The 14,909-nt window shown below is 36.5% G+C and overlaps 1 protein-coding gene across 1 annotated transcript in view; it reads right to left on the reverse strand.

The window, feature by feature from the left end:
• LOC149476063 (uncharacterized) overlaps positions 1 to 14,909 on the reverse strand; it is a 133,438-nt gene that overhangs the window by 45,583 nt on the left and 72,946 nt on the right. The gene's annotated exons all lie outside the window — the stretch shown is intronic.

Below are 14,909 nucleotides of genomic sequence, written 5' to 3' on the forward strand. Positions count from 1 at the left end.
TTTAATAAAAGTAAAGTGATTGGAATTAATATTCAAAAGATGCCAAGACTTAAATATTACATAATATGTATATGATCAAACGAACTTCTAGAAGGAAGTTCGATCATTATTATATTTTCATAGCTCCATTCTTCAGATATAGATGTAGATGTTCAGAGATGAATATTATTCTAAAAGTTTTGGTAGGAATCGTATAAAATAAAATAAAAAACAGCTTATTGAAACTAAAATGATTTTTATTTCAATAACTTTTAAATCAATATAACAATCAAAATAACAATCTTTATCTAATAATTTTATACAATTTTCATATAAATTGTTAATATGTAATAATCAATCAAACCTAATCGTTTGTTTACAAACCTTGCTAGCTCCTGTGAGATAATAGGGCGATTGTAAAATTTAGCAAACGTCTGTGACGAAGCCGCTGTTTTCCGTATTGAGTATGCCGATACGCCTGCGGCGCGGGCGGCCGTTGTTGAGGCGTGACGCGTGCTATTAGCGCTAAATTTCGTCACGTCAATGCCACTCTCTGCTAACATAATTTTAATCCATCGACTGATGGTTTGTGACGTCACCGGCTTATGGGGACGTTTAAGTTAGAAATAAGTTTGAAGAGTCATTTCTAATATTTTTGGTAATTTCTAAGTAATCTTCTAAACATTTTGCAGGACAAATATTAGGTTTGTCAGTGAAATAGGGTATAACTAAAGTTGACTGCTCACGATTGATTGCAGAGGTTTTAATTCTCGAAACATCGCGCTTCCACCAGCATTCTTCATTTTATTTTTTTATGTTTATATTTGTGTCAGGCATCATTGCCCATATATTGTTAGTAGTACTTATTCTAATGTTAGTAAAACTACATATACTTATTTTTAGATTTTAGAGTTACAAGCCATTTTTGTTGATAAAATTATGTACATTAGTACATATTTTAAGCACTTGTATCCAAAAATTAACAATGTCATTAGGAGAAGCAGTTGTTCCGATTATCTCCTCAATTCGCGTAGTGCTTAATAAGCGCCATTGGATACGCTGCTTGGTGCCAAAACTTAAATTTTTTCCATCACCGACATATTAAGTGGTAACCTGTAAACTAATTCTCTTACTAAGCGTACAAGAAAAGCAGCACATCGTTACTTGGGCCTTGTCGGCAGAAACAGTCTTTTTGCATGTAAATCATTGAACTTTTCTCCAAAGTCGATTGAGTCCAGTGGAAGCAGTGAATTTTCAAATTGAGCTCCAGCTTTTTCTAAAGCTCGTCTGACGGATCCTTTGTGAATTTTACTCGCATGTCATCATCTGATTTTCAAACTTTATTGCAAATGATCGCACCTTCCATAGCCAAACAGGATTCAATATTACGAAACGCTATTAGTCCTCATATCAGACTAGCCATTACATTGAGGTACTTGTCGACTGGAGATTCTTATGCTTCTTTGTCGTACACTTTTCGAGTATCAAAACAACTAATAGGTAAAATAGTACCAGAAGTTTGTAAAGAACTGATGAAAAAATTGAAGATATTTGTAACGGGTGATTTTTTAAGAGGTTAGGATTTGATTTTCAAAAAAAACACAAAAAATTTGAAAAATTTGTTGTAATCTATAATGGAATCGATAGAACGATCAATATAATTTAATGTTTGAAGATGATTTCATGCAAATGCTGACCGTGGCTCCGGTTTAGATGGCCCATTCGCAAGGCCCAATTTCGGCACACTCTCTACAACATATCGGCCGGTATATCACGAATAAATGCTTCAATATTGGCTCCCAGTGCGTCAATCGTTGCTAGTTTATCCCTGTAGGCATAAGAAATAGTCCAAAGGCGTTAGATCACACGATCTAGGCGGCCAATCGACGGGCCCAAAACGTGAGATAAACTGTTCGCCGAAGACGGCTCTCAATTGGGCTATTGTTTCGCGTGCCGTGTGTCATGTGGCACCGTCTTTTTGAAACCACATGTGAGGCATGTCCAATTATTCCATTTTGGGCAAAAAAAAAAATCGCCAATCGAAGAAGTGCATCGCGCACTTCTTAACCGACTTCACACTCTCTTAACCGAGCATGCATTTTGATAGTAAAATTCAATAATTTGCAAGCGTTGTTCGTTCGTAAGTCGATTCATGCTTAAATTATAGACCAAACTGAACAAGTTTGATAAAGACACAAGACACGATTCACGCGTGATCTATCAAAAACAGTATTGCCAAAAAGAAACCAGCAAAAAAATCACCCTTTATAAGTAAGTTAAAGAAAACGCAAACAATATTATTTATAATTGTTTTTTAATCTTCAGTAAAATAAATTTTAAAGAGTTCAAGATGTATACAGCGATCAACGTAAATTAATTAGTATTAGTGCCACCAATGATATTAGTGCTCGAGGATCCATAGTTGCAAGTATATTTTGTATAATATGCTCTTCAGAAGGCTCGGGGCTAATATCACTGGATGCAGTGCTATAGCCCTGTTGAACAACTGGATGGCTTTGATTATTATAACCTGTACGGTATTTTCCTAAGCGTGCATCTAATAAAATATTATTAATATAATATTTAGCCATAATTACACTGTGTTCGTCATTTAATGCACGTAACTCAGTTCCTGTGTACTGTCCATAAACATCGAATTCATCTCGGGACATCATTCTGTTTTTAGCAGCATGCAGAACTTCAAAAGCTTCCTCCAATCTATCTTCATTGGGGTGGCTCCTCTTGGGAGTTGGTCGCGACGATGAAGGTGTTGGTGCTGGGGTTGTGGGTAGCTCTGCTTGATCAATGGTAGATTGCGATTCTAGTTGATGAGGAGATGGAAATTCCGGAACGGTAGATTGAGAATGTAGAACGACATCTTCATCCGGAGACGAATTCGTGAAAATCGTGACAAAGCATTGTATAATCTTTCCGGATGTTGGGGAATGTCTAACTCGTCATACAGTTTTTTTACTGCTTGAAAATGCTGTTGCACAATGTGCTTGTTCAATTTCTGAGCACTTGCAGGGTTCATGAACTGTGCTTTGCGAATAGAAATAGGGTTTCTCTTTGTTGAAATAATTGTATATTGAAACACAACTCGTGGATGCTGATAAATTATCTTTATTTTTATAATACTTTACTAGATTTCCGCCCGCGGCTTCGCCCGCGTTTTCAAAGGAAAACCCGCATAGTTCCCGTTCCCGTGGGATTTCCGGGATAAAACCTATCCTATGCGTTAATCCAAGTTACCCTCTATATGTGTGCTAAATTTCATTGTAATCGGTTCAGTAGTTTTTACGTGAAAGAGTAACAAACATCCATACATCCATACATCCATAAATCCTTACAAACTTTCGCCTTTATAATAGTATTAAGATTAAGATTACAAACTACATTGTGCGCACACGACATTACACCACAAACCACAGAGACAGGAGGAGGGCAAAGACAATTGCAGTTTACTGTGATACTTTTTCTTGATCTTTAGTTAGTACAGTTTTTCGTGCAATGCTGTTTTCCTCGTTGCCAGATTTTAAATGGTTTCGTAAGTTTTGTTTTCATAAATACAATAAAGTTTTCTTCTTTTTTCAATACAATTTCTTTTGTAGCCTAGGCCTAGTCTTGGTCTTATTCAAGAAGACTTTCCGATTAACTATGTTCTTTTCCATTTTTATTGTACTAAAAAGTTTTGCATTCCCTGTACTTGAAGATTTTTCTTTTTACTTTTTTTTATAACTTCGACATATTCATCAGCTGTGTAAATTCTATCATGATATTTGAACTGTGCATCTATAGAAAAATAGGTATCGTTGGGCAAAAATGTGTGACTCGATTCAAGATACTTGTAATCGTTTTTAATGTTAGATTTGAACTTAATGCAAGACTAATGCAGCTTTAAAGAAGAAAAAACAAGTAAATGGTTTAATTTAAATACATACATTCTTAAATTCTTTGAAGTAGTTTGTCCGTAGATTTTGAATTTTTTTATTAAGAGTTTTTAATGTAGCGTTTGGCTCGAATTCCTTGTAAATTTCCAAAAGGACTCGTTGCCCCTCGCGGCGATAAGTTTTATTTTTATAATCTTTAGAAACCTGTTTCCTGAATAACTGTTCCTTGATAATGCTGTTTTTATTACATTAAAAAGAAATAAGTATGCGCAATTTCAAAATTTTTCAATAATACGCTTTGACATAGGTTGGACTAAAGCAAAGGGGGCGCAGGACTTTTTGATGGAGTTGGTGTCATTATAACACCTATTTATTATTGTTTTATCGTAAAGATTACGCTAATATAAGCATGTATTATAGGAACAACTTTTCTTTAAAATCAAAAATGGCCGAGATATTCGCCCTCAAAGATTGATGGTTTTCAAGGGAGCTGGGACAGAAAAAGAAGGGCTGCACTTCCCGTAGCGCCGGAGCTAAGGCAGTGTCTGACATAATATAAAAAAGACATGAGGAGATAGGGAAAGTCACTAGGTTAGGTTAGGTTAGGTATAAATTTTGTTGGCATTTGCGACAACGGCAATCAATAAGCTTAGTAGCTTTTTTACCTAATCCTCTGTGTATATCCCGGATAAGTCGACGAAACCTGGCAGCTTCCAGCCAATGGGCGGAGTACATTTGACATTATGTAGGAGTCCTCTGCGACTGCCGATCCGATGATCGGGTCCAGCGTCTGTCGCGTTTTATTCGGAATTAACTGGACGTGGACTTGTTTAGTTAGGCGGCTTATGCAGCCGAAAGCCCACGTCTGGTATTTCCTGGTATAGAGGTGGCTTTCGTCCACCTCCACCACGTCATCGGCGCCGCCTATTTTTTGTCTGTCACTTCGCGTAAAAAGTGGAAGACCTGTATCGCTGTCGCAACACTCACACCAACGTCGATGGCCGACTGTGTCACTTTGTCGCCCCTCAAAAAATGCAGTGTTAATCGTAACGTAGCCAGGATTGACACCTGGCTACGCTCGAAAAAAGTTTTTTTATGGGCGACAAAATTATCCTGCAGCCTCGTTTCGAGCAGCGCCAACGAAAACCCAGTTTATAGGTGGGTTTATTTTCGGCGTACATCCGACTGGCGCATTCAAGACATTTTGGGACGTCTTCGGGTATTAGCAGCCATTTTTTGGCTGCGTAATTGGTGCCTCCTCAATGTTGATTGCTGACGCGAAATTCCATAATGAGAAATTCCGCGCCAGAATCAACTTTAGAGGGTCCATGATGACTCACAAAAAAGTCAATCAAATGTCAACAAAATTGACAAAAATCCCGACAAAGAAACTACTAAAAACAATTTAAAACACCAAATAGAACCCAAAACCAACAACGAACAAAGACCAATATTACAAAATATTAAACCCCATAAAATTAATAATTACAAACGTCAACCAAAACAAACCTAAAACCCCGACAAAGAAACTACGCTAAAGTGCTAGAAATTTGCCAACTTTGAAGTCAATTAGCTCAACCGTTTTTGATTTTAGATAAAAAGTTTTTTCTATAAAACATGCTAAAATAGCGTTTTGAATAAAATTTTCCAAGTATTTTATGATTCCTATACAATTTTCACTTTGGATCAAAAATTTTCTAAGTCCTTACTTTGCGCCCCCTTTGCTTTAGGCGGACAATTTTTTCCATAATTTTCAAAGCAAGTTTTGTCTCTGATGTTTTATTTATGTTATTTGTCTCCGCCATGTGCATCCGCAAAATAATAATTTTCGGCTATACCACATATTAAATAAACAGCTTCTGATACATAAATTAAACCACCGTTGTCCCTTAAAGCGACCAATTTGTGAAACCACAATTGAGGGGTCTAGAATCAAAAGCGCCTCTGTCCAGTTTTTTATTTTTTTCATAATACGCATAATACCTGTTGCAACTACTAGGGTAACGTTATATCTAACAACTAGATTTCATTTGATCATAAATAGCCTAATGTTTAAATAAATACACATTATCTAAAAGCATAACAAACTTTTTTTTTATATTTTGAAATCTGGATAGAGTAGGTTTTGCATTGTATTACTAAAGATAGAGGCGGTTTTGGTTTCATGCAACCTGGCCTTGTGGACGGTTTTATGCAAAACTGTCAGCATTATCAGTATGAGTAAAGGTAGGTATTATTTATTTAATATAATATGTGTATTCCTAATAATGGTCCTTCAACAACAGGAACAAAACAGACAACCAGATAATAGATTGAAATGTGTTCTTTATTGAAAACTGATGAACACAATGTCATTTAATTAACAAAAATGTCATTTAAAAGCTAATAAAAATTAAACAGTAATTCCAACTTCTTCTAAATATTCACAGGGTTCTTCATTTTCGCCTTCACCAGGAGTGGTTTCGTCCAAACAATGTTTTCCAATTATCACCGAAGTGTTTGCATAACAATTTATTCACGTCGGCAAGCTTTAAGGCAGACACATTAACACTTAATGGTTGCCACCATTAAGCACACTACGCACACACCAGAACTTCAACACCATCTTTATTCAGTAAATGATAGATATATGTTTTCTGTCTTCTTGACTCCTCTCTTCCTGTGTAGCTTCTGCATTTATTTGTCACTCTAACTAACGAGAACAGTAATGTATTTTGTATATCGAAATTAGCTAATGCATAAAAGGTTTGGAATATTTGCAGCTGGCGTTCTTCATTTATCTTTAGATGACATTTTTTTGGACATAGACATTCCCCTATTTTGGGTGTCTTCGCAGGAATAACGTTCTTTTTGTGATTTTCGTATTCTTCACCTTTTGCTCGTTTTAAGCACATTTCGCTGCCAAGTCTCAGGCTTTTTAACACGTTTCTTGCTTTTGAGGATAGGGGTTTCATTGGTTGTTTCAGCTGATACTTGTTCAGACAAGCTTAATTGAAGCTCTGCTGTTGGTATCGACCCAGATATGGTTCGCGAGGGCTGTGGTAAACTTGTTATGGTTGAACTAGTACTACGCTGTTGGGCTTCTTCCGAGTCGTCATTGCCTGATGAAGGCGTAGGTGATGGGAGATATTCAGAACCAGAATCTTCAAAGTCTCCAACTGTAACCAAAACATTAACTAGGTTAACAATATGAAAAATACAACGTGACAAGTTTACTTATAATTTGCAGTCAATCAGACTATTTTTATAACTTACCTGAAGTAATATCATCAATATCATCAAACTCAGGAATTATAATAATTTTCTTTATTTTTTAATTTCATTTGTGTTTTAAAATATCCATTTTTCTCTTTAAGGAAGCTTTCGAAGCTTCTTCTGAGAACTGACGATTTTTTAATGTACAGTGCCTCTTTATAAAAATATATGATACATTGTGAATAAAATAATTGAGATTTTTTTCCCAATGTGCTGGACAAGCCTTTAAAAACTCATGATCAACTGATTCTATAATTTTTTCTTTTAAGGCGGAAACATACTTACATGTCGTGGCGTGTCGTGACGCTTACTGTCGTGACGGTGAGTGTGCACACTAAAATGTCGTGTAGTGGCGTACTCTGGCGTTATTTCTAAACAGTACTTGACGAACCTTCACGACAAGCGTTCAAAAATAAATAATGTTTTCTTCTGATTCGGATAGTGATTTTGATGAAGACCTTCAACCACGAGCTGCTTGTTGATTACTTTATACTGAGCTAGATTGTTAAAAAACGTAGCTTAAGAAACACAGCACAGCACAGCGCAGTACAGCGCAGCATCGTTTAATTGTTAAAAAAACGTAGCTTAAGAAACACAGCACAGCACAGCGCAGTACAGCGCAGCATAGCTCGATGTTGATTTAACCCTAACCCCCACCACCGCTCTGGCGCAATCGGTGGCGAGCAGTCCGCGCCACGACAGAACGCGTTGCGTCACGACTCACGACACGACACGCAAATATGTTCCTAACCATACTAAATGTATGAAACCGATATGCTCCTGGCGCGCCACGACACGTAAGTATGTTTCCGCCTTAAAGCTGGATTCAGATTGTTGTGTCGTGATGTGTTGGGGCGCTATGTGTCGTGACGCGTAGTGTTCATACTGGTGTGTCGTGGTGTGTTGCAATATGGCACAATTTGACATCATTAATAATTTGTGAGTTGTGCGGTGTATACGTGTAAAATGTTTTTCTTGGAATCATCTGATACTGACAGTGATTTTGACGAAGATATACAATTTCTTATCATCGCAACTCTTCTTAAAAAAAAGAAAAAGAAACGGAGATATTGGGTTCATCCTATAAATGAAGTAAGAGGCAGTAAAGGCGCATTTCACACTCGCGTTCAGGACTTAGAAACTGATGACGAAAGGTTCCATCGATATTTCAGATTAACTAAAATTCAGTTCGAGCAAGTACACTCTTTAATTGAAAGGGATATTAAGAAACAACATACGCAATTTCGCTGTCCTATAGGAACAAAAGAAAGACTTGCTGTGTGTTTGAGGTATGTATTTTTCTCTAAAATGACATAATTTTTTTTTTATTACGAGACACAAGATTAACTTTAACAATTAAAAATATAAATAATTATTTATTAATCACAGTCACTATAATCAACTGAACTATAATAGGAAGCAAGATTTTCATCAGCCAATGAACTCATTTGTTGTGGTGATGTGTGAGATGACGATGTGGATAGCAAGGTTGTAGATGTTGATGCGATTGGATAGTAAACGGTAGAAGATTGATTGTATGACTGAAGAGGTTGTTCGTATTGTTGATAAGTTGACGACGGTTGGGGTGGGGAAATAGTTTGTTGTGGCGGAATGACTTTGTAGGATGTAGATTAATTGGAGTTTGCAGGACTTTATCGGTCTGTTGTTTCTCTAAGTGACGGATTTGTGCTTTGGATACTGCAGAGTGCAAATCTAGTTTAATTTTAGTTTGTTCAAGGATTGAAAGACTTTTCACCGCTTTGCTCATACTCAAAAAGAACAGATCATTTTCATCCATATCTCTTTCTCGTCTTTCATTTTGCTTTTGAATTCTGATATCGTTTGATGACTTCATAAGTTCATAAAGCTCCTGCATCCCTGGCTTGACCGAATTCTGACGGGAAGAAGACGAACTCCTGACTGAGCATTGAGACTCGCTCCTATTGTAAGCACTAGCTGTAGACCTGTCCGATGTCAATTCAGATGGTGATTGAATTGGTTCAAGTGAAGATGCTAAATTTGTCTTCGTGTTTCTAGATTCCATAAATGGTGATAAAACATTCATTTGATCTTCATATTTCCAAGGTGTTACTGGCATGGCAGCTTGACCGCTTTTCTTATTTCTTCTACGTTTTAGTGCACTGGCGAAAGAATTACGTAACTTAGTCCAATCCTCTTTGCATGTTTCAACTGAAACAATAAATTTTGGCATGTAGGGTATATACTTATATAATTTATTTAATTACAGATTTTTGGCTACAGGAAATTCATTTCGTTCGATGGCGTTCAGTTACCGTATTGGAGTGTCAACAGTAAAAGCAATAGTTGAAGAAGTTTGCGATGCCACCTGGAAGATTATGTCATCTATTGTAATGCCACAACCAACAGAACAAACATGGAAAAACATTGCTATAGGATTTAAAATTGGCATTTAAAATTGTATTGGAGCTTTGGATGGAAAACATATAAATATAACTTGCCCAATAAATGCTGGGTCTGCCTTCTACAATTATAAACAAGAGCATTCCATTGTGCTACTTGCTCTTGTTGATGCTTATTACTCTTTTAAGTACTTGCTTTTCGTGTCCTATATCTTCAAACATTCTGTTTGCCACCAAAGCACAGGATTCCACATAATTTATTATATTTTTATGGGGATAATTCAAGCTCTGCTTTTCTTTAAATTGAATAAATAAATGTTCTACTGACCCTTTTTCCTTAGAAATTAAAATATTATGACAGTTTGTGTAGGTACAAACAAGTCTTTTTACTAAAAATCCACAAACATATGCACATGCCTGAGCTTCACCAGTTGATGGTTCAGCAGTACATACATTTTCAAGTTCCTCAGAGAAATCTGAGGAATATGAAAAATTCTGTAAAATTGTATCATTTGTGCATATGTTTGTGGATTTGGTCAATACCTCTTTATAATTATCAATTATACTTTCGCAGTAATCACTTTCGCAGTTTCCAGTGCTTAGGTGAGCTAGGTTGCTTAGCATAGAAGTTTTTAAGGCTGCAACAAATTGTCCAGCAGTAGGATTGTAATTAGCACCACAATTACCCCGAGGGCCCGAATGCAGCCAAACAGGTTTTCTAATGGGTCCTGCTGTAGTCTGCGGGTGGCAAGACTTTGAACATTTGAATGTTTAGTACGGAGTTTATTCCATAAAAGTTCGACTGCATTCAGAGTCCATACTCATCCTTCTTTTGAAGGCGGTGTGCGTGTGCAGCCTAACAATTTTAAAGTATTACAAAATAATTTCATTTCATTAAATTACTGGAGATGTGGTGTGGTTTCTTTTAAATTAGTCGCATGTATTTTCCCGCGGCGCAAATCAGAGGAGTCGCTGTTGACAGAATCAAATAGCTTGTCCATTTTTGAAATAACACCTGCAGTTACAGCTGCTTCTGAAGTCAGTACTCCTGAAAATGAAAGTGAAAATGTATTTAAAAACTATTTGCTTAACGAATAATGAAAAAAAAACCGGCATGGTGCGAGTCGGACTCGCGCACGAAGGAATTCGCACCATTATAAAAACTGCAAAAAAAAACACGTTTGTTGTATGGGAGCCCCCTTAATTTTTGTTTTATTTTAATTTAATTACTTATTCTTAAAGTGAATATGTAACTAAATATTCTGTGAATATTTCAAGCGTCTACCTGTTGCCGTTATAAATATCGAGCAAAAACGAGCAAAAAAATCACGTTTGTTGTATGGGAGCCCCTTCAAATATTTATTTTTTTAGTATTTGTTTTTATAGCAACCACAGAAATATATCATCTGTGAAAATTTAAACTGTCTTACTATCACGGTTCATGAGATACAGCCTGGTGACAGACGGACGGACAGCAGAGTCTTAATAATAGGGTCCAGTTTTACCCTTTGGGTATGGAACCCCAAAAAACAGAGTTGATTTCAATCTATTAACAGTAGATTGAAATCAATCTATTAACAGAACTCTGTTTTGAATCACCACGTGGCAGCAAAACCTTGCAGTAGCATCGGTAATCCTCTCAACGCCATGTCATTGCTGACTCCTAAGCAGTCCTTGTATATTTGAACAGCGTCTATGAATGCCATTATGTCTCCTTCGCCGTTAAATTTTGATGAGCAATTTGAAAGATTACTTACAGTTGATGACGGCGGCGGCGCGGCCTGGTAAGGCGGCTGCCGTAATGTTTGTAGTAACTATACAAACTGCTGATCTGACAAAAGCACAGGTGCTGAAGCCGGCGGCTGTGGTGAGGCGACGGGCGGAGCACGCCCGTGCTGCGATCGCGGTAAGTAACCGGGCGACTCACGCCCGTATAGCGGCGGAGGTGATGGGGCCGAGACGCCGGCGGACATAGGTCGAACCAGCGGCGGTGTCGATGTACGAACATCGACAGGTACGGCGCTGCCATGTGAAGTAGACGGTAACGAACCGTCATACTGCTCCGCAACAACAGGGTGTGTGTTAGGTCGCTGTTCACTGTGTCCGATACTATTCGCACGTGACCGAGTAAGCACCATGGTTAATAATAAAAGTTATGCAACACAAGGGAAGTTAAATGTTCTAAGTAAAGTATAAAATTATAAAAAGTCTAACGTATATAAAAACCCAATCTATAACAATATTCATTAACTAACACTTAATATTCACAAGTCTTTCAAATATCCTTTAAACTAACAATTAAAACGTTCACTATTCACACGTTCAAAACACACGATAATATGTATTACATATATACAAAAATTTTATAATACACTTGATAACTGTCTTATAAAATTAAATACTGCACAGCCTAACGTTGGGACGCCACATATAGTTTGGGTTCGTTAGATAGGGGTTTTCTTGAATTAAACACTACTACTGATTACAGAACATTTAACAAGAGGAAAACGTTACAATCAATAATTAAAAGAACGCAGTCATATTGCGTCTCGAGTTTTGTAGCTAACTGACTTTCACTTTTTAAATAACTACGTAGTATCCAGAAACCGAACGGGCGGTCGACGAGTCCTATAGGCGCGCGGGGTTGCCACATTGCTTTGCGCTATATATTATTTATATACCTTCCGAAATTTTCCTCAAGAGTCCTCAACCGGTGAACGTCCACACTTATAACATCGTCGTAGACTTTCGGCGTTTATTACCGACGACATGGTCACGTTCTAAGAGTCACTTTCACTTTCTCGAAATATGTACACAAACAGTCAAACAGAGTCACTTTTTCAAAAAACAGAAACAGAAATTAGCCCTTGTAGGTGTGTCGCTGTTTCGACGTATAGAGTTGACACCCCCTGCTGTGAACGCACTAATCCTGCTGTGGGATCTTAGGGTGTATTTAAAAAGAAAGCTTGAAACTTATAAGCGCTTATCGGCGCTTGTCAGCGCTGGTACCCGCGCAGGAAAATATATGAACACGCGCCGATAAGCGCTGATAGGCGCCGATAAGCGCTGATCGGGGCCGACAAGTTCCGATAAGCTTCAACAAGCGCTGGTCAGCGCTGGGCGCTGCCATTTAAAATTAATAAAGAACTCGAAAAACACGTGCAATTACGATAGGCATATTTATTTTGATACCTAAATATTAAAATGGATAGTGAATTTTTCATCAAATGGTTTTTCACTAAATCCAAAATGTAATCAAATGTTTCTTGAGTCATTCTTGTATATGTATAAAATCTTTCATCATCAAATTTCAAATTATTTACAAATAAATGATGATACTCTCCGAAATGTTTCCTTTCTCTATTAATAACTCAGGCCCCGGAATCACAGACACAATAGAAAATCTATTGTGTCGTGGACCGATCGAGCCGTTCGGGGCTCAATGGGTCAATGCTTCTTTTCGCATTTTTAAATAGACCATTTTCTAACAAACCCAAATCATCGTCCGATGAGTCCGACATTTTGCTTGATCTGCTTCAACCTGCTTCGTTTGTGTAGAACGAACCAGCGCTGACAAGCGCCGATAAGCGCTTATAAGTTTCAAGCTTTCTTTCTGAATACGCCCTTAGACTAAATGAAATGGGCAGACAGACTTGAAATTAAAATAATTGATTATTATGCATCGTGTTACAAACTAGAGAATTAGCAGAGGTTTATTATGCAACGAACCAATGTAAAACTTATATATACACTTTTTTATATGGATAGGTAAATAAAACAAAAACATGTAATTTTATAGTAAATATGTAATATTCTTATTTACAAACATTTTTACATATTATGTAAAACACGCGTCAATAATAATGAATGTAAATTATTGTGATTCGTTTCCATTCGTTTGCGATGGAACACTTTCGACAAATCCTCATTGTAATACGAGAACAACCAATGATATTATTAAAAGTTAAAAGGTGTAGATATGTTACCAACACAACGATGATCTTCAAACGGCACACTCGCGCATACGATTAGACGTAAAAGTGAGATGGCATGATTCAACTCTGGTGAGCAAAAGAGACAACTAAGTTAAAGGGGTTTGGGTAAAGTTGGCATCGTGATGAACATTCGCGGATAGTGGATGAAACTTGGATATTTTAAATAAAAATAAAATAAATCTTTATTTCACCTTTAGGATATACAATATTGATTAAGAGGCTCTGGCTCTCTTGATAGGCATAGCCTGTGTTAAGAAAGCCAGTCCCTCCCCTTAATACATTTTTATGTTGGAAAATGAATTAATTCTGCATTTTATATTAATTTAATTTGAATGTTAAGTATATATCTAGTCAATTTTAAAGTAACTTTTTAATTTTATTTGTATAATTTTCAATTAATTTCATTTCATTTTGATTATTATATTGTTACTTAAATTTTATCAAGTGATTATTTTAAAATGTATTTTATTAAGTTAAAATGTATTTAATGTGTATATTATTATTATTTTTTAATGTAATTAATTTTTGTAGTGCATGCAGTGCTCATTTTTTATTAGTTGTCCATCATGTCCCATATTTTTTGTGTATTTTTTATGTAAAACAATCGATGTACAGCTGCTAATGAGCCTTAATAAAATAAAATAAAAAAAATAAAATAAAATACATCGTAGTCTTGATAAAGGTAATGAACAATATATTGTGAGCAAAAGTTATTTATAAGAAATATCATTTAAGTATTAATCTAGTTATAATAATGTTATTTATTATTTGTATAATAAAATGATGAATTTAGAAAAGTTGTGTTTTATTTTCTTGTGAGAATGAGTTGGGAGGAAATGCTACCATATCCTGCTGTATCCTATTCCTACTAATATTAAAAATGCGAAAGTTTGTGAGGATGGATGTATGACGTATGTGTATGTATGTTTGTTTCTATTTCACGCAAATACTACTGAATCGATTACAATGAAATTTAGCACGCAGCAGCAAGTTTGACAGAATCAATGTATCTTTGACACACATCAAAAAAGTCTAGTCTACCTCTATTTCACTCAAAGTATTAACTTACTATATACATAATTACTGTTTACGATATCATTATTTTTAACGCACTAATCTCAGGAACTACTGGTCGGATTTGAAAAATTATTTAGGTGTTAGGCGCGGGTCAAACACAAGCGGCGCGGGCGCGGGCGTGCCATAAGCGCACCTCTTGAATCTGTTTTGCACCACGTCCTTCTTATACATTTTGTATGAAAGAATTTTGGACAGGCGTCGAGACGGCACGCCACGGTTGTGCCAAGGTTCCAATATTTCATACAAAATGCCAATAGCGCACCCGATGCACGCCGCTTGTATATGTCCCGCGCCTTAGATAGCCCATTTATTGAGGAAGGCTATTATAGGCT

This window comes from Colias philodice, chromosome 29 (genome assembly GCF_061535455.1).
Source record: "Colias philodice isolate Cphi_HAF_F1 chromosome 29, ilColPhil1 Martin Lab GWU primary, whole genome shotgun sequence".
Lineage (NCBI taxonomy): Eukaryota > Metazoa > Arthropoda > Insecta > Lepidoptera > Pieridae > Colias > Colias philodice.